The 12,500-nt window shown below is 41.2% G+C and overlaps 1 protein-coding gene across 1 annotated transcript in view; it reads left to right on the top strand.

The window, feature by feature from the left end:
• Positions 1-12,500, top strand: part of LOC139727958 (protocadherin Fat 1-like) — a 172,326-nt gene that overhangs the window by 92,209 nt on the left and 67,617 nt on the right. The gene's annotated exons all lie outside the window — the stretch shown is intronic.

The following is a 12,500-nucleotide window of genomic DNA, read 5'->3' on the forward strand; positions in this document are numbered from 1 at the left end:
CTGTGGCTATGTATCGCTCATTCCCGGTGAGTGCTTTGTTTTGCCCCGTGATTGATGGATTGAGCTCTCAACAGTCTACTGCTTACCAATGACAGATTCGAGTACAATGGGACATATTCTGGCGGCCCATTGTCTTAATGACAAACGCAAAGATTATTGTTGATCTGAAGTGAACTGGGGCCAATGGAAACCTCTCGCCTAACTCCCCCCCCCCCCCCCCAAACCATCCCCTCTTGTGTGTTCGATATGTGTGCCTTTAGTCCCAGGACTGAACAGTGTGTTTTGTTGCAGGAGTGCCTGCTTTAAGCCTGGAGGAGAGAGAGAAAAAAAATGTCACATAGCTCATGGGTCATAAACATCCAGAATAACATTCCTAAACTACCATGTGGAACAGCTCCACACAGCATGAGTTGTGAAATGATCTCCACCCCCCCCCCCCCTTTCCCCATCCCTTTTATTCATTCACCAAACCCCATCCCAACATCTCCAGTCTCCTGGTAGGATACCTACCAGACCAACTCCTTAACAAATTGCTTGGCATTTCCGGCCATGGGTTTCTTTCCCTTCATGAGACAGGTATCCATACTTCATCCAAAAAAAAAAGGGGGGGGGGGTAGAAGAAGATTGTTTAATGTCTTTCTCCTCTGAAGTATCATTTTTGTGTTTGTGTGTCAGGAATTTCTGAATGACATGTCCTCGTTTGATGGTTTGCTGTTGAGGTCAAATCTCTCAAAATTCTTTTTCGCCCTTTGTGTCATGTTTGTCTACTCCTTTTCTGATTTTGAAGGTATTTGCCTCATAATATCAACTCATGTCCTCAATGCAGCTTCCACCTCAAGGACAAAATTGTCTCTCTGCTGTCTTATTTAAATCTATTCCTTGCCATTTTTGCATTTCTCCAGTGTCCTCCAGAGTCCAAAAGTCTAGTTTTGTTTTTATCTTGCTGTCTGAAATTCCTGTTTTGCAGTCTTTTCTGTGATATTTTCAGTCTAACAATGTTAGATTCTAAATGTCTTTTAGCTGACCAAGTGAATGAAATGTTTTTCCCATATCAAAACATTCGTAGCTGCCAAAATGACACAAACAGTTCCCATGTTGAGTTTTTCGTACCGCACCCGCAGGCACATTAATTTTGTTTATTATTTTCATCATAATCTCTACCAACCATGGTCAAACAAATTTCCATATACATTTGCAGAAAATGTGCTCAAAGAATGTGATTGATGCTCCAAATCTGTCGTGTTTATGTTGAAAAGTGCAGTCATAGTTTTTGATTCAGCACATTACTTCTCATGGTCATATGAGAACAAAAGCATTTTTCTCATTTGAGAAAGTTTCATGTGAAGCAGGTAACAAATTTAAAGGCATTATTTACCATTTGCAGATGAAACAAAAACCCAGCTTTAGTGCTTCAAAATAGTTCTAAAATGTGAGTCAGGGATGAAAACAACAAATGTAGAAATGTTGATCTGTATAATCAATGTTAGGTATTGTTAGATATATAAAATGTGAACAATAGTTATAACAAAATTGTTTCTAGAATAAACCATCTACAGTTATGATTTAACGAGAAAAATAGTGATATCTCCTTATATTTTAGGCTTTATTGCAAATTTTTTTTTATGTGGTAGGATCTTTTGTGATACAACTGACCTACACATATGCATCAAATGTGAAAACTCCCAACATTTTTAAAATCACTGCTCCCAATGATAAACAATACCTTTAAAAGCACTGCACTCAAGGACACTCAAGGACATATTTGATGCTCCAGTTCATTCAAAATGTAAGCATCAAGTTTGTAAACATTATCCACAAGTGGTGATGGATGGGGGGGGGGGGGGGGGGGGGAGGAGAGAGAACTTTTTTCTTCTCTGAGTCTTTTGTTTCCCTTCAGTCCTTCTTATGTCCACAGTGGGGATTCCAGTTGCAGATCTTTGAGTTTTGTGGTCAATGCCCACTCAATAGAAATTAAGAATTTTTTCTATAATATCATACATTCATCTCTGCCCCATACTTTGCAGTCTTTGTCTGTTTTACCATTGTTTGTATCAATTTTCCCTCTTTCTTCCTCACCCCATAAACTTTGTGCAATTTGCCCATAGGACCTAATAAAATCTAGTGCATATCTAAGATAGTCCCCATAACCTAGTCACCTAAAAAGTTATTGTAAGATTTACAGCATCTATCTTTGGGCCAAACACAAAACTTCGCATCAGAGGCTATCTTGGTGAGAAGGCGGGTGAGTTACCCCCGTCTGGTCCCCAGTGTTGATAGCAACCTGCAGGGGCCTCTGGTGCTGTCCAGACCATAAACCAACCAGATACATCTGGCCCGAGCCTACCTCGTCAGATTTCAGAGCCTAGACCCCCTATCAAAGTCAGGGACACATTCCAAGCCCCTCAAGTTTGAGCCTTAAAAAGTCAGAAAGCCACCAAAAAAAAAAAAAAAAATGAAGAAAAAAATTATAATAACTCTGCATGTAGGATGGATGGCAGGTTTTTTCAGAGATTCTCTGGTAGCTTTTGCGGTCGTGTTAAGCAGGATTGTTTGTTCGTGAGTTTTGTGGTTCCCATCAACGGGGGATCAGAACCAGAATGTCTGTATGCCGAACATGTGTTACCCCGTGATAAAGATGGGGACAACGAAGATTGGCACCAGTTGTTTAGCAATGGCCGTCCTCCTCCAGAGCTGTACGTGCAGTATTTTCAGTGGAAACAGAAAGATATCTTGATCCCCTGTTTTGACAGCACTGGTGCCAGTGGAATGTAAAAATGACAGGTGTATTCGAACCGTAAAGATATAAAATGTCATGCTTGACTCTTCAAACCTGTATCATTACAATCAGCTGCAAACCGTCCATATAAACCAACCCTTAAATGCTCACAGGGTTAGGTCTATGTACCCATCTATTCCATTCTATGAGATAAATAGGGCCTATATGTCTAAGGTCAGCTTTGAGTTCTAGAATACTGGTATATGTGTTTTGTACATATGATCTCATGTTTGCTTGCATTTTGTTGATGCATGTAGGGTGGGGCGAAAGCATGTCAAAAGATACACCGTTGATAAATTGGGGGGGGGGGGCACCTATAAACATCTGATGTCTTTTTTTTTAGGCTAGATATGGACAAGAAGGTAATATGGACAAGTATACTGTGTTTGATGTCCCGGAAAGTGGTTGGAAAGATTTATGGTAGAACTCTTGTACCCTTGGACTTTGCCACACCCGAATTATGTTCCCCTCTTAAGGCATATCTGAAGTTCATGGGGGTTAGTTACTCTTAATGTCAGGGTTTGAGACTTTGGTCTAAGATGAGCAGTGTCTACATTTTCATGTTAATGAATAATCAGTGTGAATTTATGTTTTTTCAGGGTTTCGTGGCACAGCTGTTAGCATTCATGCTGTGCGGTCCTATAATGCTCACTGTTTTCCACATAATGTTCTTCTCTCCTATTAAATCTATTAAATTTTATTATATTATACGTCCGATTAAATCTATCAAATTCTATTATATACTATTGAAATCTATTGAATCGCAGGGTTTCGTGGTACAGCTGTTCGCATTCTTGGTGTATGGTTCTAATGCTCACTGTTTTCCTCATAGTGTTCTTTTCTTCTATTAAATCCGCCCCAGTCCTTATACCTTTTACATCATCTCCCATCTCTTCTTCCCTTCTTCCCTTATCAAGATGCAATGATACACTGATTCATTTACTCAAAAAGAGTTGATATGGATTTCGGGTTTTAATCCACTTCCAAGGATATGAGGATCCATTTCATTGGAAGTAAAGCAGCAGACCGGCCCCTCAGGAAGAGCATTCTCATGCGTTCGATCTTCAAATGAAATCTGACTCGAAGTGGGGTTTGCCTCTTTCTTTGTTCAGATGGAGTAGGAAAAGTAGTCGTATGAATGGAAGAGGAGGGGTTTTGCTCGATTGTCCCCAAATTGCGAGCAAATTGCGGGCCGGTAATCCTCTTGTGCTCGACAACCTTCCGAACACATAATCGGCTTACTCTAGAGTCGGCGATCTTTATATGAGAGGAACGAGTGTGCTCCCCCATCATGTTCTGTATGTCTGTTTTTGTTTTTCTTTTGTTTTATTGCTTTTCTGTTGCTTGCTTTTTGATAAGGAAATACACTCTTCATGCCAAGATTCTATGGTGGGAGTTCATCTCTACACACACATGCACAAGTATTTTGTATGAAATGAATTGATTTAGCTGTATTATGCAACTGATATATCAATGAAGCTCAAAATCTACAGAATCTACAGAAATTGTCGTTTATAGTGTATGTCATTGTTAAAAGAGGTAATTTTACACAACCCAAAGTAATGCTTTTATCTGAAGATTTTTGCTGCATTTGGGTTTTTGTTTATGGGGAGCAAGCTGATGCGGGATATTGCTAGATATTGCTAGAGTACAATAAATAAACAAACAGTGTTCTCAAAATTATGGATACAAGTATACCAATACCTTTCAAATTGATGCCCTTGTTTGGCTTCTCAGGTGAGGTTATGCTTCCAATATTTCTACCCCCCTCCCTTTGTGATCTTCCATGTGGTTAACCACCAGTGCCAAGGAATTTCTTGAGACCCAGGAGGATGCAAGGTTGCATGTGAACCTTGACCTTAGCCAGCCTTGCCTGTATGGGTGATTGGCAGGTTGACCATATCAACTATAAAGAGAAAGAGAACAAAAATTACTGTATGTGCCACTGTAGGCCTATGTACCAAGTATGCATGCATTTAAAAAGATAGAAAAATAAAAGTGATAGACATACAGGCTGATAAGGAAGATTGATATAGGCCTGCATGGATAAGGTAGGTAGATGGATAGGTATGTTGATAGATAGAAAATGAATGGAAGATAAAAGGAAAGATATACTGCAGGTATATATAGATGGATAAAGAGATAAATAGATAGATAGATCGATAGATAAATAAATAGATAGATAGATAGATAGATAGATAGATAGATAGATAGATAGATAGATAGACTGCAGGTAGATATAGTAGATAGACAGAGGGATAGATAGATAGGTACATTGTAGGTAGATAGACAGACAGATAATGTTTAGTTTCCCCCAATGGTAGAAGACTTTAAAAAGTCCAGCAACCTTACAACATTGTTAATTCTGAACATTCTGGCATGTCTATAGAAATCAAAGTGCCAGCCATCACATTGCTCTCTGCATGAACTCCAGAGAAGCCAAAAAACGCACACAAAATCATTGATGTTAGACACCAGTAGTGTATTAGGGAGATATTTGTAATCTGTAATGGGAATAAAATTGTGGAAAAACCAATCAAAGTTGAATATCATGCTGATATGTTAGGCTTAGACCCCAATTCAATTGGGATTCGTGCTAATCCCTGTGTGGTTTTGTCTGCAGACTTTTAAACAAGAATCGTGCTCTGAAAATCTGTTTTGTGGCAGAAAACTAGAGCAGCTTATTATGGCTGAACCCTTATATTTATTAAAGTGTAGATATTGTGCAAATATGTGTCCATTTACGGTTCAGTTTGGATGCAACTGTGTGTTTTCAAAATATCAGGACAACAGATTGTAACAACTGGTGGTTTATGACAATGAGGCACTGAGAGTGTACATGGAAAAATGACCTTTTGGTTGCATTTCTGACATTTTCATTTATCAGTCACTGACATGTTTGTTTTGAGAAGTTGGAGAGTGAACAATGTTGCCATTGGTTTGGAAATCTCCACGGAAGTGCTGTGTTTTAGAAATATTTCTGTAATGAGAAGATCAGTGCTGAAACGGACAAGATTATGGAATGTTAAATGCTTGCTGTCACTTTTATGGTATGAAAACGTCAAAATAAAGATCAGATGTTGTGGATTGAAATGTGTTTTAAGCAAGTTGGTATAGAAAATGTTCTTTGCATTACTGTGGTACCTTGGCTGGGATGGGAATGGGAATTTAGAGGATTTGCTTCTATACATTAAGGAGATTGCTAAAATATCCCCCCCCCCCCCCCCCCCCCCCCGCTCTTTAGGAGACCCAAGCTGCGATTGAATTTGGTGTGTAAATGGCTCAAAGCCTATGCCAACATGTCTTGTCCACCATGTTTTGAGGTTTGCTGGTCTGACATTTCTCCCAAAGAACTATTCTCTCCCCCCCCCCCCCCCAACACACACCCCGGCCTCTTTCCTTTTCTTTCCCCAGTCATCTCAAAGCGACAAGTGCACTTGACTCTGTATTCTACTTTATCCCCTCACGATTGTTTTCAGAAACAGCAACGCGATTGGCTGTTAATGAAACCAAACATTAAAGTGACCCAGTCAGACACAGGGCCCCGGAGGACCCAGGGGTCCTGTCAACCCCCAAAACACCAGTAGGCAGTGGTAGTGGCCATTAAGGGTGCCCCTTGATTCCCTGTTGTCTCTTCAAGCATTTTGCAACTTTCATTGTTGTTTCTCTGCGGTTGTATTTTTATTTTTTGTGGGCCATAACTGATACCACCACACCTGGCCACTGATTTCACATCTTCCTGTAGTGCTGCCCTCTTTCCTTCCCCCCTCTTCCCTACCCCTGCCCTACCCTTGCCCTGCATATACCTCCCCCACCCCCTTCTTATTATGAAAGATTTACTAGATCTTTTTATCTTTCATATCCGCCCATCTCAAGACAAGATACAGACCACCATTTTTAACAAATAATGGCTTCAAAAACATTGATGTATGCACTAGATCTGGTATACTAAGGCATATTTGTGTTGACAGCTGCACTTTTGAGAATGACATTACTGGTGCCATTGTCATGATTTAAATAGATAGCCTAATATAAATGCTATGCAAAAAAAAAGACAGAACAATAAAACAAAGGAAAGCACAAAACTTTGAAATAATATGCTGAAATTTTAGATTTTGTTCTCAACAAGCAATGGAACTTTTGCTAGGACCATTGAAGTATCTCTGTTTATGATCATCACTCTTTTTTTTTATGCCTCTACCCTGAAGGATGCCAGTATGTTCGTGGTTTGTCCAACCCTCCATCTGTCTGTGCAACCCAAATCTTGTTATCATGATTTGAGAAAAACAGTCAAGTGAACTTCCTTTTTTTCCTGGTTTCTATGTTAAAAACAGAACAAAACAAAACAACCCTCAGGATGTTGAGTAATTTCATAAAAAGTGGTTGTCAAAATATTTTGCGCGGAATATAGATGATGTCAGGTTGTTTCTTTCTGTTAATATAGAAATACAATGCAACCCTAAGATATTTATTGATCCATTGCCACACACTCTGTGGCATTCCTTTCCTTTAAGCAAATTAAGAACATAGACCATATCAACACCAGTAAGTCATTGAAACTTCATACATGGCCAAAGATGCCTCAATTACTTTTCACTTATTTATTGTGTCAGCAGGGAGATGAAGTGATATGTTTTTCAGAATTATTTGAAACATATCTGCAACAAAACAAGTATCTTTTCTTAATCCCCTCAGGTATGCTTGCTGCCCCCCCCCCCCCCCAAAAAAAAGGAGAAGTCATGAAGAAGATGTCAGGAACAATGAATAAAAGAAATTGTTGTTCAGGTGTCAGTTCCTGTTTCATAGCAGTGAGTTCGTTAGTCCAGGTCACTGTCTGTCAGGCTTTCTTTTGTTTGTGCCGTGTCGTGTACCCGATTGGGGATCGCGCCCGAACATACAAAATCGCCAGAGGCCGGATCATGCCCGATGTCACACGATCCAACAACATGTTGACTGCCCCTGTCCCTTGACAGCATCTGCTTCACAAAGCAGTGTGAGCTTCCATAGTTTGTTGACGGAGAGCAGCAGGCTTTGCTCCTCTAAATATCCTCAAATCTGGTACCTCATCTCATTAAGGTGATGCTGGGTATGTGACCCCTGACCCCTGGGAATTTGTTGGAAATTTCCAAGGGAAAAAAATGTTTCTGTTTTGTGACACCAACAGATGTTCTCCATCTAGTCGGAAATATGAATGCCCGAATATTGTGTTGGGTGAGATTTCAAATCACAAGAGGATTGATGTATAAAGCAGAATGACGTTCAAAAAGAACAGAGAAAATTGTTCATATTACATGTACAAAATCAAGGGGTGCCAAGAGATAGTGGAAATAGAGAGATGTGTTGTTTTGAATGCACTGAAATGACAGAGATGTACATTAATATCTCAGTTTCACATGAGAATACTGGCATTAATATAGGGCAACAAAGAAAAAATGAAAATGAGCTTTCACTTTCACTTCTGACAGAGAGAGAGACAGACAGACAGACAAACAAACAGACAGACAGACAGAAACATAGACAGAGAAAGAGACAGAAAGTAAAGGAGACAGATATGTAGAAAGGGGGAGACTGGTAAGACCCCAAGATTTCCATGCAGACGCTGCAACAGGGCAGCTGGCAACTGGTCGATTGGTAGGGCTCACGCACGCTCCCTTCAGGAATAGATTCCAACTTTTCATCTTCTTGTCATAGAAGACATGGTGGAGGGCTGACTTTTTGTTGGGGGGGGGTGGTAGAGGGGGGTTAGGGATGGGGGAGGGAGAAGATGCAGAGATGGCTTCTTACGAAAGTAAGTAGATGAGGCTTTGATGATGGACAAGTGGGACTGACAGGGCGTTGGAGGGGGGATGACGATGTGGACGACATCGCGCGAAATGTTGTGAAAGCTGAAAGCTGAGGGGGTGCTCGGTCGTAAATGTCCGCTTGAATGAAGCCATGCAGATTCGTCACAACCCCGGAGGGAAGACCCCCTCTGAAACTTTCCTCTTCTTCTCCCTGCACAGCGACGTGGAGGCCATGGTTGGGGGTGGGGGGTTGTTGGTTAAAATGGCCAAGGCACAGATGGTGCCTTCGGGGAGAAATAACTTATGATGACTACAAGACTAGAGTCAAATTGGGATCCATGTTCGTAGATTTAGGGCACTCTCCGGTCTTGGTCTGCACCTCGTGTTTTGGCATTTGCTGTCAAGCATTACCCTTCTTCGCTTAATCTTATGTGCCACCAGTCCAGAGGGGGGAGGAAAAAGGCTGAGGGGCATCCATCGAAAATACCCCTGGAGGACCACCTCCACCACAAAATTATGACTGTGAGGGGTAATTCTGCCAGCAAATATTTTGGTATATTCCTGTCACTGATGGTAGTCTGATGCCTGTTTGAAGATAGGGGCCCCTGTCATCAATTCTTTGTATTGCAGTTCTCTGAGGGGTATGCCATGTAGAACCTTGTCAGGTTGATGTGCTAAAGCAAATGTTTTTTGGGGGGAGGCAGGGGAGTCGTGCAGGTCACACCATGTTCGGAAATTTCAGGGACATTTTGCAACAATCCAGTGCACGTGCATGTATAATGTGTGTATCTGTGCACAGTTGGTCATCAATCACGGAGTGCGACTCCACAGCGGATTCTTCTCTGTTCCTAGCTGTGCCTTCCCGGGCATCTTTCAGAAAGAGTTCCTGGCACCTCCTTTATTCTCCGTTTCTTGGGCATGCAAGAATCTTGTAGGATTGGATTGGTCCACCGGGGGCAAACATTGAGGAACAAGTGTGTTTGGGATGGCTCATGTTTGAGTAATTTGGACATGTCTGCAGTCTTGTTGTGGCTGAACAAAAAGACAAAGAGAAATCTTCATGGAATTTCTCTGTGAGGGGTAGCTATTCCAGTTCTGGTTTTGTTCTGAACCAGTCTTTAAAGACATAAATAACTAGAGTTTGGCACTTAGCTTCTTTTTCCTCCCTTTTTTCCCACCTCATTTTTATATTCTCATTGTCAGTGTGTTTTGCTATGCATTTGGATTTCTCCGCTCTCCGGCTCTGCTTTTGCACCTGTGCATTTTTCCTGCCTCCTTCAGTCGCTTTAAGCCATTTGCTCAGCCTGTGTTTCTATTCATCCACTTTTGAGTCTCGCCCGCTCAATCCAAATAGCCTGATTGACAATATGCGTGCAATCTGTAAACTTCTCTAGATGAAAAGGCAGCCGTGTCTGTGTGGGCTGGAACAGGTTGCAGCATGCTTCTTCAAACAGCACTCTCCTTTGCAGGCCGATAATTCGTAACCAAAACAAAACGTAATGATTTTTGGGGTGGGTTTTTTTTCTTCAGAGGTTTGAAATTTTACCAAAAGAAGGAAAGAAAAATGTTTTGCTCCTACCCAAAAGGTTGGTTCTATCTGAAGCTTTATGCTCGCGGAAAGGTTCCTGCACTTTTTCGTCCCCATGCAGTACTAGCAGTGGGCCTAATGCAATCTTAAGTGGCATGGATGCAATCTAGTGTGTGTATACCGTTGCTCGCTGCATGCCTAATTTCTCAGTGGGGGTTTGGTTCTGCTGCAAGATTTAAGGGTGGTTAGATGCCGAGGAAATATACAGCGGTATGGAGACAGTGTTGGGGGATAATCTCGCGTGGCCTTGTCACACCAGGGGGAGGATTCACACCAGAAAGAAAGTGAAATCGAATTGTAAGCTTCGAAAGAAGGTTTAGGGGGAGGGGAGGTGGGGGATATGATTTATGAACAGACATGACTCATACAGCTGCCTCAAAATATTGTTATGGAAGCAGGTATAAACACAGGAGAGGAAAATCATGAAAAAATGCATGGAAGCAGAAATTGGAGCATATGTCTGAGACACTTCTGTGCATTGTGTAAATCCAGATTGATGCGTTTTGATTCCAAAATCAACAACCTGACACATTAGTGTACAAAAATTAGATGCGGCAGATTTATTGTGTAGGCCTACATGAATAGTGCCATAAACGAGCATGAAATTTTTACAATTGCAGTAGGACCAAGACCTCTAGAATATATGTTAGTACTATCTGTATTGGTCAGCAGTGTATTGCATATAGTGTACCTGTGCACTACTTTGTAAGAGCACAAAGGTAGGTAATTCTCGATGCGTAACCAACATGTCCTGCCCAAGCCCCAGTGTGAATGCAGCGTCCCAGTTGCCTAGATTTATGTCCAACTTGTGCCTGTAGTCTGTATCAGATGCAGGGGTTGTTTGCACTACATTGTTCCACTTCTGAAGAGCAGAACTGGGGCAACAGGTCTTGAAAAACTTTTTTTTTTCAAAGTTCCTGTTTTGTTTTGTTTTGTTATTGAATACCATCGTTCACAGACATGTTAGTCCTACATTGGACTGCCATTTGTGGCAAAGTACTCATCCTGAATTGTAGCTATCCACCCCGCCTGGCCTGTTGTGTGTGGTTGGGACCAGGTATGGCAGTGATTCTGAACCCTCCTGCCGAGTTGTGCTCTAGTTACCCCAGACAGCATGCTGCGGCCACTTTCAGTCCCCGCTCCAATGCATCCAATATGTACTCTCTGTCTCCCACCCTCACATGGATCGTGTTTGTTGATATATATTGCTAATAATGTTCGGACACCACATCGTCTACTGAGAACCAAAATGGCTTTATCACAATTTTTTTTTTTTTTTTGGGGGGGGGGGGTTAAGTTAGTGGTATCAGGTTGTAGACCTCAATCTCCACTACATTTTGGTGTCAATGTTAAATCATTTACATTTGCAGTAAAATGTTAAGTATTCAAACCACATTGGCACTATCTTATCCTATACTGTATACACCAAATATTTTGCGAGGTTTTTATGTTCGCGAATTTCGCGAGTCAGGCGCTGGTCGCGAAATTAAAGACACGCGAAAATATTGACTCTGATCCTGATGTGGATGTGACATAGCATGTACATTTCTCCGTTCATCACAAGACTCCACGATCACAAATTTAACCACTCGCGAAATCGTTGGGAATTCCCGATTCGCGAAAATGTAGACTCGCAAAATATATGGCGTACTGTAAAAGTGGTTTCTTTCGCGTACAGAAACTTTCGCGGTTTCCATCGGTGCCGACTTTTTCACGTGTGTTTAAATTCGCGGTCGGTAATGAGAGCGTTGTAACAAGCGACGAGTTCAAAACATTTTCGCGTGATGTTAAATTCGCGGTTCAACCTCAAAGCGCGAAAAGCGCGAAAATAAAACCACCGTGAAAGAAACCACTTTTACAGTATACAGTATTTGGAACAATAGGCCTTACGTATAAATCTACCCACTTTTGATTAATTTATCTTTATATTTCATGAAAATTAATCCTTTCATTTTTATTTATGCTCAAATCTTAGAATGCGATAGTACCCTTCTGGTCCTCAGCTGACAACATGAGAAAGTGGTGCAAAATACTGTAAAACACGATATTTTCGCGGCATGAAATTTTCCTGAATTGGAGCCGACGGCCTTTTTTGCAGCATGAAATTATCGCGAGTTGCTTCTAATATTCAATGCATATAGTGTAGACAACAACTTTCACGTGCATTTTAATTTCGCGAATCTTGGCTCGCGAAATTTGCGAAATTAAAATGCACGCGAACATTCCTCGTTTTACAGTAGTTTTTTCCCCAGCAACATATTGTCATTACTTTTGCTGTGTACAACGAGCAACCAGCCAGCTGCCTTTATAATTGTTCACTCCTTGCTCAGACCATGGACCTAGTTGTAGGTCC

This window comes from Diadema antillarum, unplaced genomic scaffold (assembly GCF_040938485.1).
Source record: "Diadema antillarum isolate AM-2024a unplaced genomic scaffold, OU_Dant_1.0 seq00000160_RagTag, whole genome shotgun sequence".
Classification (NCBI taxonomy): Eukaryota; Metazoa; Echinodermata; class Echinoidea; order Diadematoida; family Diadematidae; genus Diadema; species Diadema antillarum.